Below are 19,494 nucleotides of genomic sequence, written 5' to 3'. Positions count from 1 at the left end.
TTGTCACTCTCCTCTCATTTTTCCTTTTATATCTATTGAGTTTTTAGATGTTATGTCTATTATTTTTCTTAGTACATTTAACACACGTATTTAACAAAATATAATCATGTCTTTGTCCTTATTTTCAGTAATACAAAGATTTTCAGAAGCTTTTATTCTAATATATTTTAATATATATGATATTTCCTAGAGTGGGTCTTTGAATATAAACACAGCTTCTGTTTGCCCTAAAATGTTTTAATTATATCTATTGCTATGAGGAGCAAATGACACCACCCTTATGGCAGAAAGTGAAGAGGAACTAAAAAGCCTCTTGATGAAAGTGAAAGTGGAGAGTGAAAAAGTTGGCTTAAAGCTCAACATTCAGAAAACAAAGATCATGGCATTCGGTCCCATCACTTTATGGGAAATAGATGGGGAAACAGTGGAAACAAGTGTCAGACTTTATTTTTGGGGGCTCCAAAATCACTGCAGCTGGTGACCGCAGCCATAAAATTAAAAGACACTTACTCCTTGGAAGGAAAGTTATGACCAACCTAGATAGCATATTCAAAAGCAGAGACCTGTGCCAACAAAGAGAACCTTTGCCAACAAAGGTTCGTCTAGTCAAGGCTATGGTTTTTCCAGTGGTCATGTATGGATGTGAGAGTTGGACTGTGAAGAAGGCTGAGTGCTGAAGAATTGATGCTTTTGAACTGTGATGTTGGAGAAGACTCTTAAGAGTCCCTTGGACTGCAAGGAGATCCAACCAGTCCATTCTGAAGGAGATCAGCCCTGGGATTTCTTTGGAAGGAATGATGCTAAAGCTGAAACTCCAGTAGTTTGGCCACCTCATGAGAAGAGTTGACTCATTGGAAAAGACTCTAATGCTGGGAGGGATTGGGGGCAGGAGGAGAAGGGGACGACAGAGGATGAGATGGCTGGATGGCATCACTGACTCAATGGATGTAAGTCTGAGTGAACTCTGGGAGTTGGTGATGGACAGGGAGGCCTGGCGTGCTGCGATTCATGGAGTCGCAAAGAGTTGGACACGACTGAGCGACTGAACTGAACTGAACTGATGAGCAAAATGCTATATTCCAATGGCTTAATGTCATAAAAGATTTTTCTCATTCATGGTAATCAGAATTGGGCATTTAGCACACAGCCTTTCCTTTAGTGATTGGGAATTTTTTATCTTGTGTCTTTAACATTTGCTATGATGTCCAGTTCTTCATTTCATGAAAGGACATGAATAAAAAGAAGAGTGGAGGATTATTCAGCCACATGTTTCAACAGGAAGGATATATATAAGTCCTATCCACCTTTTGCTAGCCAGAACTCAGATATTGTTTCACCTTATTACTAGAAAGAAAGGGGAAAATAGTCTAATTGTGTACTCAGGAGAAGGAACAAGGGTTTGGTGAAATCTGAGTATTCTCTGCCACATCTTTCTCTAGATAGATACATATGTATTGGGTTGGCCCAATATATAGAGTCCAAGGTTCACAGTTATTTTTCTCAGAATGCTGAAGATGCTAAATATTTGTCTTCTTTTTCCAGCAGTGCTTTTGAGAAGTCAGCTGACAAGTTAAATTCCTTTTAAGCGGTCTTTGATGTTTTGCCATGCGTATTGGGAATGTTTTAGTTCACTAGTATGACCTTTTCCTTTCTCTCTCTCTCTCTGTGTGTATTTATGTGTGTGTGTGTGTGTGTGTGTACACATATTGTTGTTGTTTAGTCACTAAGTCATGTCCAACTTTTGTCACCCATCAGGCTCCTCTGTCCATGGGAATTCTCAGGCAAGAATACTGTAGTGGGTGGCCATTTCCTTCTCCAGGGTATCTTTCTGACCCAGGGATCAAACCCAGTCTCCTGCTTTGACATGCAGCTTCTTTACCACTGAGCAACCTGGGAATCCCTGTATACACATATGCATGTGTAAATATCTATATACATATATATACGCATGAGCACAATACACACTATGTATATGTATATAATATGATTTTCAGTAGATTTAGGAAGATCTTAATTGTTTATTTTATTAACGGCTTTATAGAACTATTAATTCATATACAATACAAATCATTTAAAGTATTTTAAAGTATACAACCAGTAACGCTGAAGAAGCTGAAGTTGAACGATTCTATGAAGACCTACAAGACCTTTTAGAACTAACACCCAAAAAAGATGTCCTTTTCATTATAGGGGACTGGAATGCAAAAGCAGGAAGCCAAGAAACACCTGGAGTAACAGGCAAATTTGGCCTTGGAGTAACAGGCAAATTTGGCCTTGGAGTATGGAATGAAGCAGGGCAAAGGCTAACAGAGTTTTGCCAAGAGAACGCACTGATCATAGCAAACACCCTCTTCCAACAACACAAGAGAAGACTCTATACATGGAAGGTCAACATTGAAATCAGACTGATTATATTCTTTGCAGCCAAAGATGGAGAAGTTTTATACAGTCAACAAAAACAAGACTGGGAGCAGACTGTGGCTCAGATCATGAACTCCTTATGGCCAAATTCAGACTGAAATTGAAGAAAGTGGGGAAAAGCACTAGACTGTTCAGGTATGACCTAAATCAAATCCCTTATGATTATACAGTGGAAGTGAGAAATAGATTTAAGGGCCTAGATCTGATAGACAGAGTGCCTAATGAACTATGGACGGAGGTTTGTGGCATTGTACAGGAGACAGGGGTCAAAACCATCCCCAAGAAAAAGAAATGCAAAAAAGCAAAATGGCTGTCTGAGTAGGCCTTACAAATAGCTATGAAAAGAAGAGAAGTGAAAAGCAAAGGCAAAAAGCAAAGATATAAGCATCTCAATGCGGAGTTCCAAAGAATAGCGAGGAGATATAAGAAAGCCTTCCTCAGCAATCAATGCAAAGAAATAGAGGAAAACAACAGAATGGGAAAGACTAGAGATCTCTTCAAGAAAATTAGAGATACCAAGGGAACATTTCATGCAAAGATGGGCTCGATAAAGGACAGAAACTTCATGGACATAACAGAAGCAGAAGATATTAAGAAAAGGTGGCAAGAATACAAAGAACTGTACAAAAAAGATATTCATGACTCATATAATCATGATGGTGTGATCACTCACCTAGAGCCAGACATCCTGGAATGTGAGGTCAAGTGGGCCTTAGAAAACATCAGTACAAACAAAGCTAGTGGAAGTTATGGAATTCCCGTTGAGCTATTTCAAATCCTGAAGATGATGCTGTGAAAGTGCTGCACTCAATATATCATCAAATTTGGAAAACTCAGCAGGGGTCACAGGACTGGAAAAGGTCAGTTTTTATTCCAATCCCAAAGAAAGGCAATGCCAATGAATGCTCAAACTACCGCACAATTGCACTCATCTCACAGGATAGTAAACTAATGCTCAAAATTCTCCAAGCCAGGCTTCAGCAATACATGAAATGTGAACATCCAGATGTTCAAACTGGTTTTAGAAAAGGCAGAGGAACCAGAGATGAACTTGTCAACATTGCTGGATCATGGAAACAGCAAGAGAGTTCCAGAAAAACATCTATTTCTGCTTTATTGACCATGCCAAAGCCTGTGACTGTGTTCATCACAATAAACTGTGGAAAATTCTGAAAGAGATGGGAATACCAGACCACTGGACCTGCCTCTTGAAAAACCTGTATGCAGGTCAGGAAGCAACAGTTAGAACTGGACATGGAACAACAGACTGGTTCTAAATAGGAAAAGGGGTACGTCAAGGCTGTATCTTGTTACCCTGCTTATTTAACTTATATGCAGAGTACATCATGAGAAATGCTGGGCTAGAAGAAGCACAAGCTGGATTCAAGATTGCCAGGAGAAATCTCAATACCCTCAGATATGCAGATGACACCACCCTTACGGCAGAAAGTGAAGAGGAACTCAAAAGCCTCTTGATGAAAGTGAAAGACGAGAGTGAAAAAGTTGGCTTAAAGGTCAACATTCAGAAAAGGAAGATCATGGCATCTGGTCTCATCACTTCATGGGAAATAGATAGGGAAACAGTGGAAATAGTGTCAGACTTTGTTTTTTGGGCTCCAAAATCACTACAGATGGTGACTGCAGCCATGAAATTAAAAGACGCTTACTCCTTGGAAGGAAAGTTATGACCAATCTAGATAGCATATTGAAAAGCAGATATTGCCTTGCCAACAAAGGTCCATCTAGTCAAGGCTATGGTTTTTCCAGTGGTCATGTATGGATGTGAGAGTTGGACTATGAAGAAAGCTGAGCACCGAAGAATTGATGCTTTTGAAATGTGGTGTTGGAGAAGACTTGAGAGTCCCTTGGACTGCAAGGAGATCCTACCGGTCCAGCCTAAAGGAGATCAGTCCTGGGTGTTCATTGGAAGGACTGATGCTGAAGCTGAGACCTCAGTATTTTGGCCAGCTCATGTGAAGAGTTGACTCATTGGAAAAGACCCTGATGCTGGGAGGGATTGAGGGCAGGAGGAGAAGGGGACAACAGAGGATGAGATGGCTGGATGGCATCACTGACTTGATGGACAGGAGTTTGAGTGAACTCCGGGAGTTGGTGATGGACAGGGAGGCCTGGCATGCTGCAATTCATGGAGTCACAAAGAATCGGACATGACTGAGTGACTGAACTGAACTGAAAGTATACAATTCAATAATTTATTATGTTCATAATAGATTGTTTTTAATATCTATTTTTTAATTTTATGTTTGTTTTTAATATTGGAAGCTCCCCTGGAGGTAGAAATGGAAACCCATTCTAGTATTCTTGCCTGGAAAATCTCATGGACAGAGAGGCCTGGCAGGTTATTGTCCATGGGTTCCCAAGGAGTCAGACATGACTTAACGACTGAGCACAAATACATATTCCTTTTAAATAAAATTTATATATGTGTATAAGCTTTCCTGGTGGCTCAGATAGTAAAGAATCTGCTAGCATTACAGGAAATTAAGGTTCAGTTCCTGGGTTGGGAAGACCCCCTGAAGAAAGAAATGGCAATCCACTCTAGTATTCTTGCCTGTAGAATCCCATTGACAGAGGAGCCTGGCGGGCTATAGTCCATGGGATCAGAAAGAGTGGATATGATTGAGTGAATAACATATACACACATATGTGTTCATGTGTATGTGTATATTTTTAAAAACAGTTATTCTAAAATAGAATATTTTGGGCTGTTAAAGTAAGTTTTCTTTTTTTTTTTTCTGATGGATTTTATATATCAGCTATTTATCTGTGGTCTTTTCATCTCAGTGTTAGATTTCTTGACTTACATTGCAATTGGAAGCTAATTGTGATTTGGATCATTTTGGCTTATTATTTTTGAACTCTGGTTTTACGTCTTTATGATAAATGTATTTGACCTTGCTTTTACCTCAAACATTTATTCACCTTTATCCAGTGGGTACTGGATAATGCCCTGGATAATGGAAATATAATACCATCTACTTTCAGACAATAGTGGTCATCAAACTCATGGCGTCATCCAATTTATTTGCTTTTTATTCTTGCTCCATTTCTGGCCTAAGTAGGGTTACTAAATAGGGATACCTCGTGTAATATTCAGGACATACTTATATCTAAAAATTAGTTGTTTGTAGGAAATTAAAATGTGATTTGATATCCTATAGTTTTACTTACTGTCTCTGGTGTAGGTCTAAATATATGTTTCTTTCTTTTTGAATCAACCTTTTTCTTTTCTAAATGTTTGAAGCAGGTAATATGAATCAAATATAAGATACTTGTGCTCTCCTGAAAATATTCATACTTTAATTTTATAATCACAAACGTGTATAACACATAAAGAAATATAGCTGAGACAAAATAGTTAGCATCATGTACCCACAGTCACAGAAACACTAAAAGATACAGAATATGAACTTAGTGGATTAGTGAATAATATTTTAAGACACTAAATTCTTTGTGGTATTTACAGGGCTGTAAAAGCAGGTACGAAATGGTTTAGAATGTGAAATGGTTTGCCATTATATGAATAGTTATTAAGTCTGATGCTATTTTGTCTTCACTTTCAGTGTTTAAGCTGTGAGATATTCAAGATACCTGGCTTTAGAATTTTATCATTCCTTGAGGAATTCTTTCTGTGAAATGGAGACTGTTGTATAATGCTTTATTTGAAAATTGCTTTTTTGGTTATTTTTCATTGACTATAGGCTTTTAAAAAAAGAGTTGTTTCCTTTGCCTGTGTTGATAGGCTCTAGAAGGGCTCTCATCTGTTGAAAATGATATTAGTTTCATTTTGCTTTGTTTTATTATCCATTGCTTTTATTTTTGGTCCATACCTTGAATGTGTCAACTTATTCATCATTTGGTTTAGGTACTGTCTTATTGCTTTCTTTTTCTTATGGTAATACTTTATATCATTTTTGAAATTCAAAACTTTTTATTATTCCTCATACAATCCCTGGGATACAGAACATTGAAGAGGGCCCTTTAGTTTTATAATACCTTTGACTATAGCATTTTGTTATATCACTGTTACATCAAAATGGCTTTATGCATCTCATTGAGGTGAATAAGAAGAGAATAAGATAAGATGAACAGATATAAGGCAGTCAAAATCACACAGTGTAGTCATGGTTACCATGAAAATACCATGACAAATAGGTGACTCAATCTACAAAGAATATATATACATTTAAAACATGTGGGTTGGCATTTTTGTTAACACCTCCCTCAGAAATCCACATGATTGACTGGAAAACAACTTATCATGTCACTGACATTCTTCAAAACTGATATGGCACAGATGGAAATAAAATGCAAAAAATCTAATAAGAAGACATGAAAAGGAAGTGCTGAGACCTATAATACAGATCCTCTGCATTCCTGTCACAAAGATATATTTAAATACATTATGGCATTTTTAGTCATGGCAATGTACTACAAGCTTCAAATTGTAGAGGTTCATTAAACGTTGCCATTCCTTTTGTTCCTCAGTTCAGTTCAGTCACTCAGTCATGTCCGACTCTTTGTACCCCCATGAACCGCAGCACGCCAGGCCTCCCTGTCCATCGCCAACTCCCAGAGTTTACTCAAACTCATGTCCATTGAGTCAGTGAAGCCATCCAACCATCTCATCCTCTGTCGTCCCCTTCTCCGCCCACCTTCAATCTTTCCCAGCATCAGGGTCTTTTCCCATGAATCAACTCTTTGCATGAGGTGGCCAAAGTATTGGAGTTTCAGCTTCAACATCAGTCCTTCCAATGATGGAAGATGGACTGGTTGGATCTCCTTGCAGTCCAAGGGACTCTCAAGAGTCTTCTCCAACACCACAGTTCAAAAGCATCAATTCTTCAGTACTCAGCCTTCTTTATAGTTCTACTGTTACATCCACACATGACTACTGGATAAACCACAGCCTTGACTAGATGGACCTCTGTTGGCAAAGTAATGTCTCTGCTTTTTAATATGCCTTTGTACCTAGGTAATAATAAAAAATTATAGAAAAGTTACCATTGTCTATTAAATTTTAAAAAGTGACTATTAAATCTAAATAATCAACAACTAAGTTTATTGACAGTGAATACTTTCCTAAGTTTAGCTACAGACCAATTTAAAAATTACTAAATTTAATGTTGATAACATTAAAGAAATGCTTTAATATCAAAATAATACACATTTTGTGTCAGTTTAACAAATATTTATAAACTATCTATTGTGGAAAGTAAGGCAGCCTATCCAAGTATATACTGTGTTTTATATAGAATTAGAATATTATTTAATATATAGGTTGGGTGTCAAAACCAATTATATTTTAAAAGTTGTTGACTCCCCTCTATCAGTGTAGGTGACTGACAATTAAGTATGGATTTTTGCATTTTTATCAGATTTTGTCTTTTAAAGTAACCATGTATACATTATATACTCTGAGAACTGTGGAATAGAGAAATTTCACACCTAAGAACATGGAAGCTTCTCTATTCCTATTCTAATAGTTCCTCAATTGAAACTGTAGTACAGTCTTGTAGAATTAGCTTTCAACTGAAGTAGAACCTAGGAAACACCTCAGGGAAATCTAAAAATTCAGCAGAACAAGGAAAGAAGTGATCTAGGAAGTATTGAATGTATGTTCCTGCTCCAAATTACAGGAATAACGTAACCAGTTTTATGTTGAATTTTAATTGCTAAATTTGAGAAAGGAATATTTTAAAGTTTATTTCCAAAAGAAATAATATCCAGAGAGCAACAAAATATTTCTGCTCTGAAATTGAGGAAAAATGTTTAAAATATTTCAGAAATAGACTTTTTTGAGAAATACTTTTTGTACAATAGCTTCTTAAATATATTGGTTTATTCTATTTTACTATCTGTAGTTTTTACTGATAAGTAAAGCTTACAGATTTGTGAGATAACTGATAATATTCCAGACTGACTTTTGAAAACATATTTATAGTCAATATGACAAAAGTAAATTTAGTTAATCTAATATTTCTTAATATTGTAAACAGGAGTAAGCTATCACAACTGTGACCACAAGATGCTAGGTAGGCAGTGGTGAAGACTGGCAGGAAAAATGACTATAGAACATTGATGTAGGCTTGTATTTTAAAATAAATGAGAATACAGGTACGAGAGCAAATACTCTCAGGTGGGGAATGGAGAAGTGTTTGGAAAGCAGTAAAGAGGAGAGCATGATTAAATTGAGCCTGGGCAGATGACTCAGGGTTGTGTCACAAGAACACATAAGTACACACAGGAAGGTCAGTAATAAAAAGTACTAATAAGATAAAAGAGAAGAAAACAAAATATTTTGTTGCCTTAGAGCATACAGCGAGAAGCTTGGATTTACAAGCCATGATGCCATTAGTCTGTAGGCAAGACTACATTTGCATTTTTTCTTATAACCATTGAGAATGTACTGATTTTTTTTTTTTCCAGTTTGAGGCATAACATGATTACAAATGTTTAAGAAATCTGATGTGAGGGGAGTGGTGAGGTAGATGAATTTAGAGAGGAAGAAACTAGAGATAAAGAGATTAGGTAAGTGATGCTGAACACTTTGGAATATTAAAAAAACAAGCAACCTTCTTGTCAGTATGGATGCTGTCACTAACTTATCAGAACCTTGGCATATTCTTTTAGGCAGACTATGTTAATTTTATTCACTTCTATTAATATATCAACAGATTTGGATAGTGTGAGTCACACAGTGGGTTTTTAGTAAATGGATAATGAGTACATAATAATAAACAAATAAGCTGCAAATCAAAACCACAACATTTATTATGGTCCTTAAGGACACTCATCATTTCTCATGAAGTTTTACTGAATGATTAGTAGTCCAGGTCTTCAAAGAAGGTCACATTGCTGGATATTGCCTTTCAGTGCACTTCTAAATGTGCACCGCACGGACAGAGCCTAGAAATAACAAGAATACAGGAACCATTGGGACGATCATGAGTGATAGTTCAAGGAAGGGTTTGGAGCCTTTCTCAGGACATGGGATATAGGCATTGTCTAAAACATCTTGAAAATTTATTGAAGAAGTTCCTGAAAAAGTATCAACAATATGTTTCCTCCTAGTAAGGCATCAACACATGAAGTTTCAGTCACTGCACAGCTAGTGATTCTCAGTTAAGGGATAAGGGGCACGAGCTCACTGACAGAACTCTGCTGCCCACTGGGAGATTTCAAAAAGAGAAGCAGAAAGTTAATGAGAAGAGCCCTTTTGTTCAAAGCAGTCCATGCCTGTGGCCTTGGCGCCCAGAGCACTGTTAACAGAGCCACTTGCAGGTTCCCCTTTCCCCAGCAATTCAGGGCAGGCACTTTTGATGTGTTTCTTGATTTACCTCCTGTTGCTTCCTCTTCAAAGGCTTGAGGATGGCTGAATTTGTATCTTAGAGACACTTGAGAACCTCAGTGCAGCAACATTTTGAATTTGGTGCTTGTTTTTGAACTGTAGTGGCTTGTCCACATTAAAATTCTTGTCCCTAATAAATTTCTTTCCTGACGATCTTTCCTTCCAAGAAACTCTACATCTCTCAAACCTAGTTGAATTGAAAGGCCACAGGGTGAGTCAGTCACCTTGACAAAATGTTTCCCACTTTTCCTCATTGCAAGAGGTACCACTGTTATTTCCCTTTGGCATCCAAACATAAAACAGGCAACATATGTTGCTTTACCTCTTTCTGTTTTCCATATTGTTAAATTCTCCTTTGAAATATACCGTGTGTCTGTCTATCCTTCCTATTTACCCCCAAATGTGTGGATACGAGTCAGTTTATTCTTGAAAGTAGAATAACATGACCAGGAAGATAAGAGCTAAGAAGTGATGCAGGTCTAATTCCCTACTCAAGCTTGTGCAAGATTCCAAGGTGTCCCTACACATTGCATTAATAGAGAAGGGATGCTTCTGTACTAATAGGTTATAATCTGGCATCATTCCTCCTCATTCAAAGTGATCACTTCATAGACTACTACTGAGCACCTGCTTACCCAGTTTCGTGGGTTAAGGGTGGATGATAAGGACTGGAAAAAAGCACATTATAAAACAAGCAAGGCAGTACTTAAAATGTAAGATGAAAAAGTCATACCTAACGATATTAAGGAGAAAGCATACAATAGACATCATATTTTTCAAAATAAGATGAATATTTTATGAGTGAAATGAATATCAGTTAGCCAAGGCCTTGGGATTATCTATGAATGTAAATGGATACAAAATTTCCTTCCTTCTTTCCTTCATTCTTCCCTTCTTTCCTTTCTTCTTCCTTCCTTCCCTCCTTTACCCCCTCCTCTCCTCACCCTCTCCTTTCCTCTTTAGTTTAAAGGCTAGAAAAGAAATGCAAAAAAGCAAAATGGCTGTCTGAGGAGGCCGTACAAATAGCTGTGAAAAGACGAGAAGTGAAAAGCAAAGGAGAAAAGCAAAGATATAAACATCTGAATGCAGAGTTCCAAAGAATAACAAGGAGATATAAGACTTCCTCAGCGATCAATGCAAAGAAACAGAGGAAAACAACAGAATGGAAAAGACTAGAGATCTCTTCAAGAAAATTGGAGATACCAAGGGAACATTTCATGCAAAGATGGGCTCGATAAAGGACAGAAATGGTATGGACCTAATAGAAGTGGAAGATATTAAGAAGAGGTGTCAAGAATACACAGGAGAACTGTACAAAAAAGAACTTCATGACCCAGATAATCATGACTGTGTGATCACTCACCTAGAGCCAGACATCCTGGAATGTGAAGTCAAGTGGCGCTTAGAAGGCATCACTATGAACAAAGCTAGTGGAAGTTATGGAATTCCAGTTGAGCTCTTTCAAATCCTGAAAGATGAGGCTGTGAAAGATGAGGCTGCACTCAAAATGACAGCTAATTTGGAAAACTCAGCAGTGGCCACAGGACTGGAAAAGGTCAGTTTTCATTCCAGTCCCAAAGAAAGGTAATGCCAAAGAATGCTCAAACTACTGCATGGAAGGACTGATGCTGAAGCTGAAACTCCAATACTTTGGCCACCTCATGTGAAGAGTTGACTCATTGGAAAAGACTCTGATGCTGGGAGGGATTGGGGGCAGGAGGAGAAGGGGATGACAGAGTATGAGATGGCTGGATGGCACCACCGACTCGATGGACGTGAGTTTGCGTGAACTCTGGGAGTAGGTGATGGACAGGGAGGCCTGGCGTGCTGCGATTCATGGGGTTGCAAAGAGTGGGACACGACTGAGCAACTGAACTGAACTTCTTTCCCTTCCTCTTTCACCCTCTCCTCTCCTCTTCTTCACCCTCTCCCTTTTCTGTCTTCCCTTCTCTTCCCTCTCATCCCCTCTCCTTCTTTCTCCCTACTCTCCCTTTCTCAATAATACATGCACATGGTACAAATGCAAAAGGTGCAAAAAATACGTCTAGTGAGAAATGTTTCCTTTACATCCCTGTTACTCAGCAACCAATGAGGCCTCCCCAGAAGAAGCAAGTATCGCCAGGTTTTTTTGCACCCTTACAAGACTTTCTGTGTATGTTCAGTTATGTATGAATAAAATGAATTTATTTAAGTATCACATTATAGAGTTGGGAAAAACAAGGATTTGAAAGAGTTAAATGAGAAACTTCAAGGTTATGCAGAAAGACATCAATGAAGTTGGAGATGAGCCCAGATTTTCTAATGTTTTTCTCTAGGCATTGTGCCATCTTGAAAATTTGTATGTTCTATATGCCAATATTTCTGCTTTTTTGTATGGATGGGCATATTTCCAAGAGTTTTAAATTTGATTTTGTTTCAAAAGCTCACTGTAAGAATAGATGAATTTTATGAATCTCCTTTTTAATGCACTATTTTGACCTAAACTAGTAGGAGTGTCAGTTTAGGGCTCTTTCTATATTTTGAAGAGGATAGTAAGTAAGTATCAGTCTCTCAGCTGTGTCCAACTCTTTATGACCCCATCAATTGTAGCCCACGAGGCTCCTCTGTCCATGGAATTCTCCAGGCAAGAATACTGGAATGAGTATCTGTTAGCTTCTCTAGGGGATCTTACTGACCCAGGGATTGAACCCACTTCTCTCTCATTTCAGGCACATTCTTTACCATCTGAGCCAACCAGGGAAGACCTTTGAAGAGGATACTTAAAATCATTACCCTTAGAACTGAGAGTCTTTACTTCTTTCAGAATCATAGAATCCTTCTTGAAGTTAAAAAAACAAATAAAAAATCATACATAATAAGTTTCCAACAAGAAAACATTATAGTAAATTTTCAACAGTTCAAATTTTAGATGTCTTGAATTAAATTTAGTTTAAAATATATTTCTTCAATTCCACATTTTAGGTATTTACTTGAATAAATTTTCTCAGGTCCATAGGTCCTAGGGCTCTTCTTTAGAGATTGCCTTTGCCAACATTTTTCCATTGTATAGGATGGCAAAGAATGATTGCCATAAGGGATGATCATGAATCAGTGCTATTCCTTGCTAGAACCTTTCAGGTCTCCAGGAAAAAAAGAAAATAGCAGTGAATGTTAGTTCAGCAGAGAAACTATAGAAACTGAAATACTTTATGCTATCTGTTCCAAATATGTGAAAAGTTCTCCTTCATGTTCAGAAGAAAATGGCAGTATTTGTATTTTTTCATATCTGATATGAAAAGTCACTGCCCTCTGACAGCATGTTCTAGTTTTCCTATACATTTCTGACTGTATCTGGTTATGTTCTTTACTTCCATCTCTTTTGACTCTTTTTTTTTTTTTTTTTGGATTGTCTTCATGTATGTGCTAACTCTTTGATTTGTGTTTGAACCACAGATAAAAGCAGAAACTACATTCTTGGACAAGCAACAGTGTAAGAGGAAATGTACAGTTATTTTTTTCCTCATTGGACAAGATTAAGTCAGGTAAGACTATACCTGTTGCTAAGAGGCTTTCAATAAAAATGTCCCAATCTGACCTTTACTCCATCTAGCAAAAATAATTAATTAATTTTAAAAAGGAAGATACTGTTACATTTCTCTTGTGTCTTTCTCTAAAGTATATTCTTCTTCATATTATTTATTTTGGAGGGTCTTATTCTTCAGTTGCTTGCTTTGGTTTAATCACACAGTGAAGAGTCCTAATAAGGAAACAGCACTTTTTAATTCTCAAAATTTTGAAAATTGACATGATACTAAAATGTAAAGTAAGGCATTTGAATTGAATACCTTAAAAGGAGCAGTTCTGATTTAGTTATACTTATTCATCTATGTTTGTTAGTATAACATAATCCATGCATCCATTTCCTTGCTAGTAGAACTCTTTCAATGCTCCTATCATAGATTATGTGCAAAGATTACCATCAAAGTAATAGATGACATTTCTTCCATCAGGAGGTTGAATCTGCACCCCTTCTTTTGAATCTGTGTATGGATTTATAACTTACTTTGAACAATACATGCAGTTGGACTAAAATTTTCTGGTTCTGGGCTTGGGCCTTTAAGATACATGAAACCTCTATTATATGATTGGAGACTGCTGGAATCCATATAGTAAAAGGTTGGAGATTGAAAGGCACTCTAAAAATGAGGCCCTGCAGAATGAAAGAACATAAGGTTATATAGCATGGGAATCAGGCCAATTAAGGGGTTTTAGACACATGAATGAGGCCATCTTGAATCCTTCAGCTCAAATTATAGCCACATGAGTGAATGAGCTCAGTTGACACAACATATAGAATTAAGCCGTCCTTGCTGAGCACTGTCCAGCCAGTCAGTGCGCTCAGGAACAAATAAAATGATGGGTTTTAGAAAATCAATATGTATGATATGAGATACATGAATTTGGGCATAGTATGTTACACAAAAGGTAACTGGTATTTCCCTAAAAAGATTCCTATTTTATAAAGATTGACTCTACTTATGTCTCCAATGATACATACTGAATTTATGTGCTGTTTAAAATTTACATGCTGTTGTTTTTAACAGAAGGAATGCTTAACACAATGAATTATTTTTAAAAAGGAACAATAGTCTAAACATGAATGAAAGTCAAAGTAACGTTAAAATTGTACTTGAAATTTCCTGTGATGATACATTTTAATGCATGCTAGAATTTCTAACGTTACAAGACTTGGGCTTGAGTCCTTACCCTATTATTTTCTAACCCTTTGACTTTATGCAAATTGCCTATTGTGTTTGACATACATTTATTCATTTGTCAAATACTGTATAAAAACTAGAAACAACTCAAATGTCCTTCAGTAGGTGAATGGATAAACAAATTTTGTTTATCAATCAGATCAGATCAGTCGCTTAGTCGAGTCCGACTCTTTGCGACCCCATGAATCGCAGCACGCCAGGCCTCCCTGTCCATCACCAACTCCCGGAGTTCACTCAGACTCACGTCCATTGAGTCAGTGATGCCATCCAGCCATCTCATCCTCGGACGTCCCCTTCTTCTCTTGCCCCCAATCCTTCCCAGCATCAGAGTCTTTTCCAATGAGTCAACTCTTCCAATGAGGTGGCCAAAGTACTGGAGTTTCAGCTTTAGCATCATTCCTTCCAAAGAAATCCCAGGGCTGATCTCCTTCAGAATGGACTGGTTGGATCTCCTTGCAGTCCAAGGGACTCTTAAGAGTCTTCTCCAACATCACAGTTCAAAAGCATCAATTCTTCAGTGCTCAGCCTTCTTCACAGTCCAACTCTCACATCCATACATGACCACAGGAAAAACCATAGCCTTGACTAGACGAACCTTTGTTGGCAAAGTAATGTCTCTGCTTTTGAATATGCTATCTAGGTTGGTCATAACTTTCCTTCCAAGGAGTAAGCGTCAATACAATAAAATACAAAGAAACAAAAGAATCTAGTTATTGATGTATGCAGCATAATGGAGCTAACTTAAAAATATGAGAGAAAGAAGCCAAACAACAAAGAGTACATATACATATGATTCCACTTAGATAAAATTCTAGAAACTGGAAACTAATCTAGAAACAGAATGCAGGCCAGTAGTTTCCTGGGGATGATGAGAGGATAGAGTGGGAAAGAATTACAGGTGTGAGGAAAATTTTAGGGTGAACAAGTAGATTGTCTTGATTGTGTTGTGTTTCAAGAGTTTATACGTATGACAAAACTCATCAAATGCATTAAATATATGAAGTTTAATATATTTCACTTATATATTAATAAATCTATAAAATGACAAAAATAGTAAAATGGCTATAATACCTGTTTTTCATTTCAAATAATTTATTTATTCAACAAACATTTGATCTGCCTCAATAAAGAAGATAAAATTATAGCTAAGATATATTCCTCTCATCAAGGAAATTAGAGCAGGGTAAGGAAGCAGGAAAAATTAGAACATTCTTTGACACCATGTAAAAAAAAAGGAAGAAAAAACTTGAAGTAGTTTAAAGAGGTAAATGTAAGCTGGGATACCATAAAAGTCATAGCGGAAAACATAGGAAGAATGCTATTTTACATAAGTCATAAAAATATATTTTTTGAATCTGTCCCCTGAAGTGAAGGAAATAAAAGCAAAAATAAACAAACAAAACCTAATTCAAGTTAAACACCTTTTGCACAGCAAAGGAAACCATCAGCAAAATGAGAAGATAACCTACTGAATGGGAGAAAATATTTCCAAATGATATGACTGATAAGGGATTTATATCCAACATATATAAACAGCCCATACAACTCAACATCAAGAAAACAAGAAACCAATTAAAAAATGAGGAGAAAATCTGGATAGATATTTTTCCAAAGAGAAAATGTAAACAACAGTCATATGAAAAGATGCTCAATATCACTAATCATCAGGGAAATGCATATCAAAGCCACAATGAGATATTATCTCACACCTGTCAGAATGGCTGTCATCAAAAAGAACACAAATAAGAAATAATTTCAAGGATATAAAGAAAGGGAACCATGGTACACTGTTGGTGGGAATGTAAATTGTTGTAGTCACTGTGGAAAACAGAATGGCCATTCTCAAAAATTAAAAATAGAATTACATTTCTAAGAATTTGTCCATTTCTTCCAAGTTGTCCATTTTATTGGCATATAATTGTTGATAGTAGTCTCTTACGATCCTTTGTATTTCTGTGTTGTCTGACCAGGAAGAGATAGAAAATCTTAACAGACCCATCACAAGCACGGAAATTGAAACTGTAATCAAAAATCTCCCAGCAAACAAAAGCCCAGGTCCAGATGGCTTCACAGCTGAATTCTACCAAAAATTTAGAGAAGAGCTAACACCTATCCTACTCAAACTCTTCCAGAAAATTGCAAAGGAAGGTAAATTTCCAAACTCATTCTATGAGGTCACCATCACCCTAATACCAAAACCTGACAAAGGTCCCACAAAAAAAGAAAACTACAGGCCAATATCACTGATGAACATAGATGCAAAAATCCTTACCAAAATTCTAGCAATCAGAATCCAACAATACATTAAAAAGATCATACACCATGACCAAGTGGGCTTTATCCCAGGGATGCAAGGATTCTTCAATATCCACAAATCAATCAATGTAATACATCACATTAACAAATTGAAAAATAAAAACCATATGATTATCTCAATAGATGCAGAGAAAGCCTATGACAAAATTCAACATCCATTTATGATAAAAACTCTCCAGAAAGCAGGAATAGAAGGAACATACCTCAACATAATAAAAGCTATATATGACAAACCCACAGCAAACATTATCCTCAATGGTGAAAAATTGAAAGCATTTCCTCTAAAGTCAGGAACAAGACAAGGGTGCCCACTCTCACCACTACTATTCAACATAGTTTTGGAAGTTTTGGCCATAGCAATCAGAGCAGAAAAAGAAATAAAAGAATCCAAATTGGAAAAGAAGAAGTAAAACACTCACTGTTTGCAGGTGACATGATCCCCTACATAGAAAACTCTGAAGACTCCACCAGAAAATTACTAGAACTAATCAATGATTATAGTAAGGTTGCAGGATATAAAATCAATACACAGAAATCCCTTGAATTCCTATACACTAATAGTGAGGAAACAGAAAGAGAAATTAAGGAAACAATTCCATTCACCATTGCAACAGAAAGAATAAAATACTTAGGAATATATCTACCTAAAGAAACTAAAGACCTATATATAGAAAACTATAAAACACTGGTGAAAGAAATCAAAGAGGACACTAATAGATGGAGAAATATACCATGTTCATGGATTGGAAGAATCAATATAGTGAAAATGAGTATATTACCCAAAGCAATTTATAGATTCAATGCAATCCCTATCAAGCTACCAATGGTATTCTTCACAGAGCTAGAACAAATAATTTCACAATTTGTATGGAAATACAAAAAACCTTGAATATCCAAAGCTATCTTGAGAAAGAAGAATGGAACTGGAGGAATCAACCTACCTGACTTCAGGCTCTACTACAAAGCCACAGTCATCAAGACAGTATGGTACTGGCACAAAGATAGAAATATAGATCAATGAAACAAAATAGAAAGCCCAGAGATAAATCCATGCACATATGGACACCTTATCTTTGACAAAGGAGGCAAGAATATACAATGGAGAAAAGACAATCTCTTTAACAAGTGGTGCTGGGAAATCTGGTCAACCACGTGTAAAAGAATGAAACTAGACCACTTTCTAACACCATACACAAAAATAAACTCAAAATGGATTAAAGATCTAAACGTAAGACCAGAAACTATAAAACTCCTAGAGGAGAACATAGGCAAAACACTCTCTGACATACATCACAGCAGGATCCTCTATGACCCACCTCCCAGAATATTGGAAATAAAAGCAAAAATAAACAAATGGGACCTAATTAACCTTAAAAGCTTCTGCACATCAAAGGAAACTATTAGCAAGGTGGAAAGACAGCCTTCAGAATGGGAGAAAATAATAGCAAATGAAGCAACTGACAAACAACTAATCTCAAAAATATACAAGCAACTCCTACAGCTCAACTCCAGAAAAATAAATGACCCAATCAAAAAATGGGCCAAAGAACTAAATAGACATTTCTCCAAAGAAGACATACACATGGCTAACAAACACATGAAAAGATGCTCAACATCACTCATTATCAGAGAAATGCAAATCAAGACCACTATGAGGTACCATTTCACACCAGTCAGAATGGCTGCGATCCAAAAGTCTATAAGCAATAAATGCTGGAGAGGGTGTGGAGAAAAGGGAACCCTCTTACACTGTTGGTGGGAATGCAAACTAGTACAGCCACTATGGAGAACAGTGTGGAGATTCCTTAAAAAACTGGAAATAGAACTGCCTTATGATCCAGCAATCCCACTGCTGGGCATACACTCTGAGGAAACCAGAATTTAAAGATTCACATGTACCCCAATGTTCATCACAGCACTGTTTATAATAGCCAGGACATGGAAGCAACCTAGATGCCCATCAGCAGATGAATGGATAAGAAAGCAGTGGTACATATACACAATGGAGTATTACTCAGCCATTAAAAAGAATACATTTGAACCAGTACTAATGAGGTGGATGAAACTGGAGCCTATTATATAGAGTGAAGTAAGCCAGAAAGAAAAACACCAATACAGTATACTAACGCATATATATGGAATTTAGAAAGATGGTAACAATAACCCTGTGTAAGAGACAGCAAAAGAGACACTGATGTATAGAACAGTCTTTTGGACTCTGTGGGAGAGGGAGAGCGTGGGATGATATGGGAGAATGGCATTGAAATACATATAATATCATATATGAAACGAGTCGCCAGTCCAGGTTCGATGCACGATACTGGATGCTTGGGGCTGGTGCCCTGGGACAACCCAGAGGGATGGTATGGGGAGGGAGGAGGGAGGAGGGTTCAGGATGGGGAACACATGTATACCTGTGGCGGATTCATTTTGATATTTGGCAAAACCAATACAATATTGTAAAGTTTAAAAATAAAATAAAATTTAAAAAAATAAAAATAGAATTACAGTTCCACTCCTGGGTATATATCACACACACACACACACACACACACACACACACACACACACACAAGCCAAAACCACTACTTCAAAAAGATACATACATCCCAATATTCATTGAATCAT

Source organism: Bos javanicus, chromosome 8, assembly GCF_032452875.1.
Source record: "Bos javanicus breed banteng chromosome 8, ARS-OSU_banteng_1.0, whole genome shotgun sequence".
Classification (NCBI taxonomy): Eukaryota; Metazoa; Chordata; class Mammalia; order Artiodactyla; family Bovidae; genus Bos; species Bos javanicus.
The sequence above is the reverse complement of the archived record's forward strand: the minus strand, read 5'-3'. Positions refer to the sequence as shown.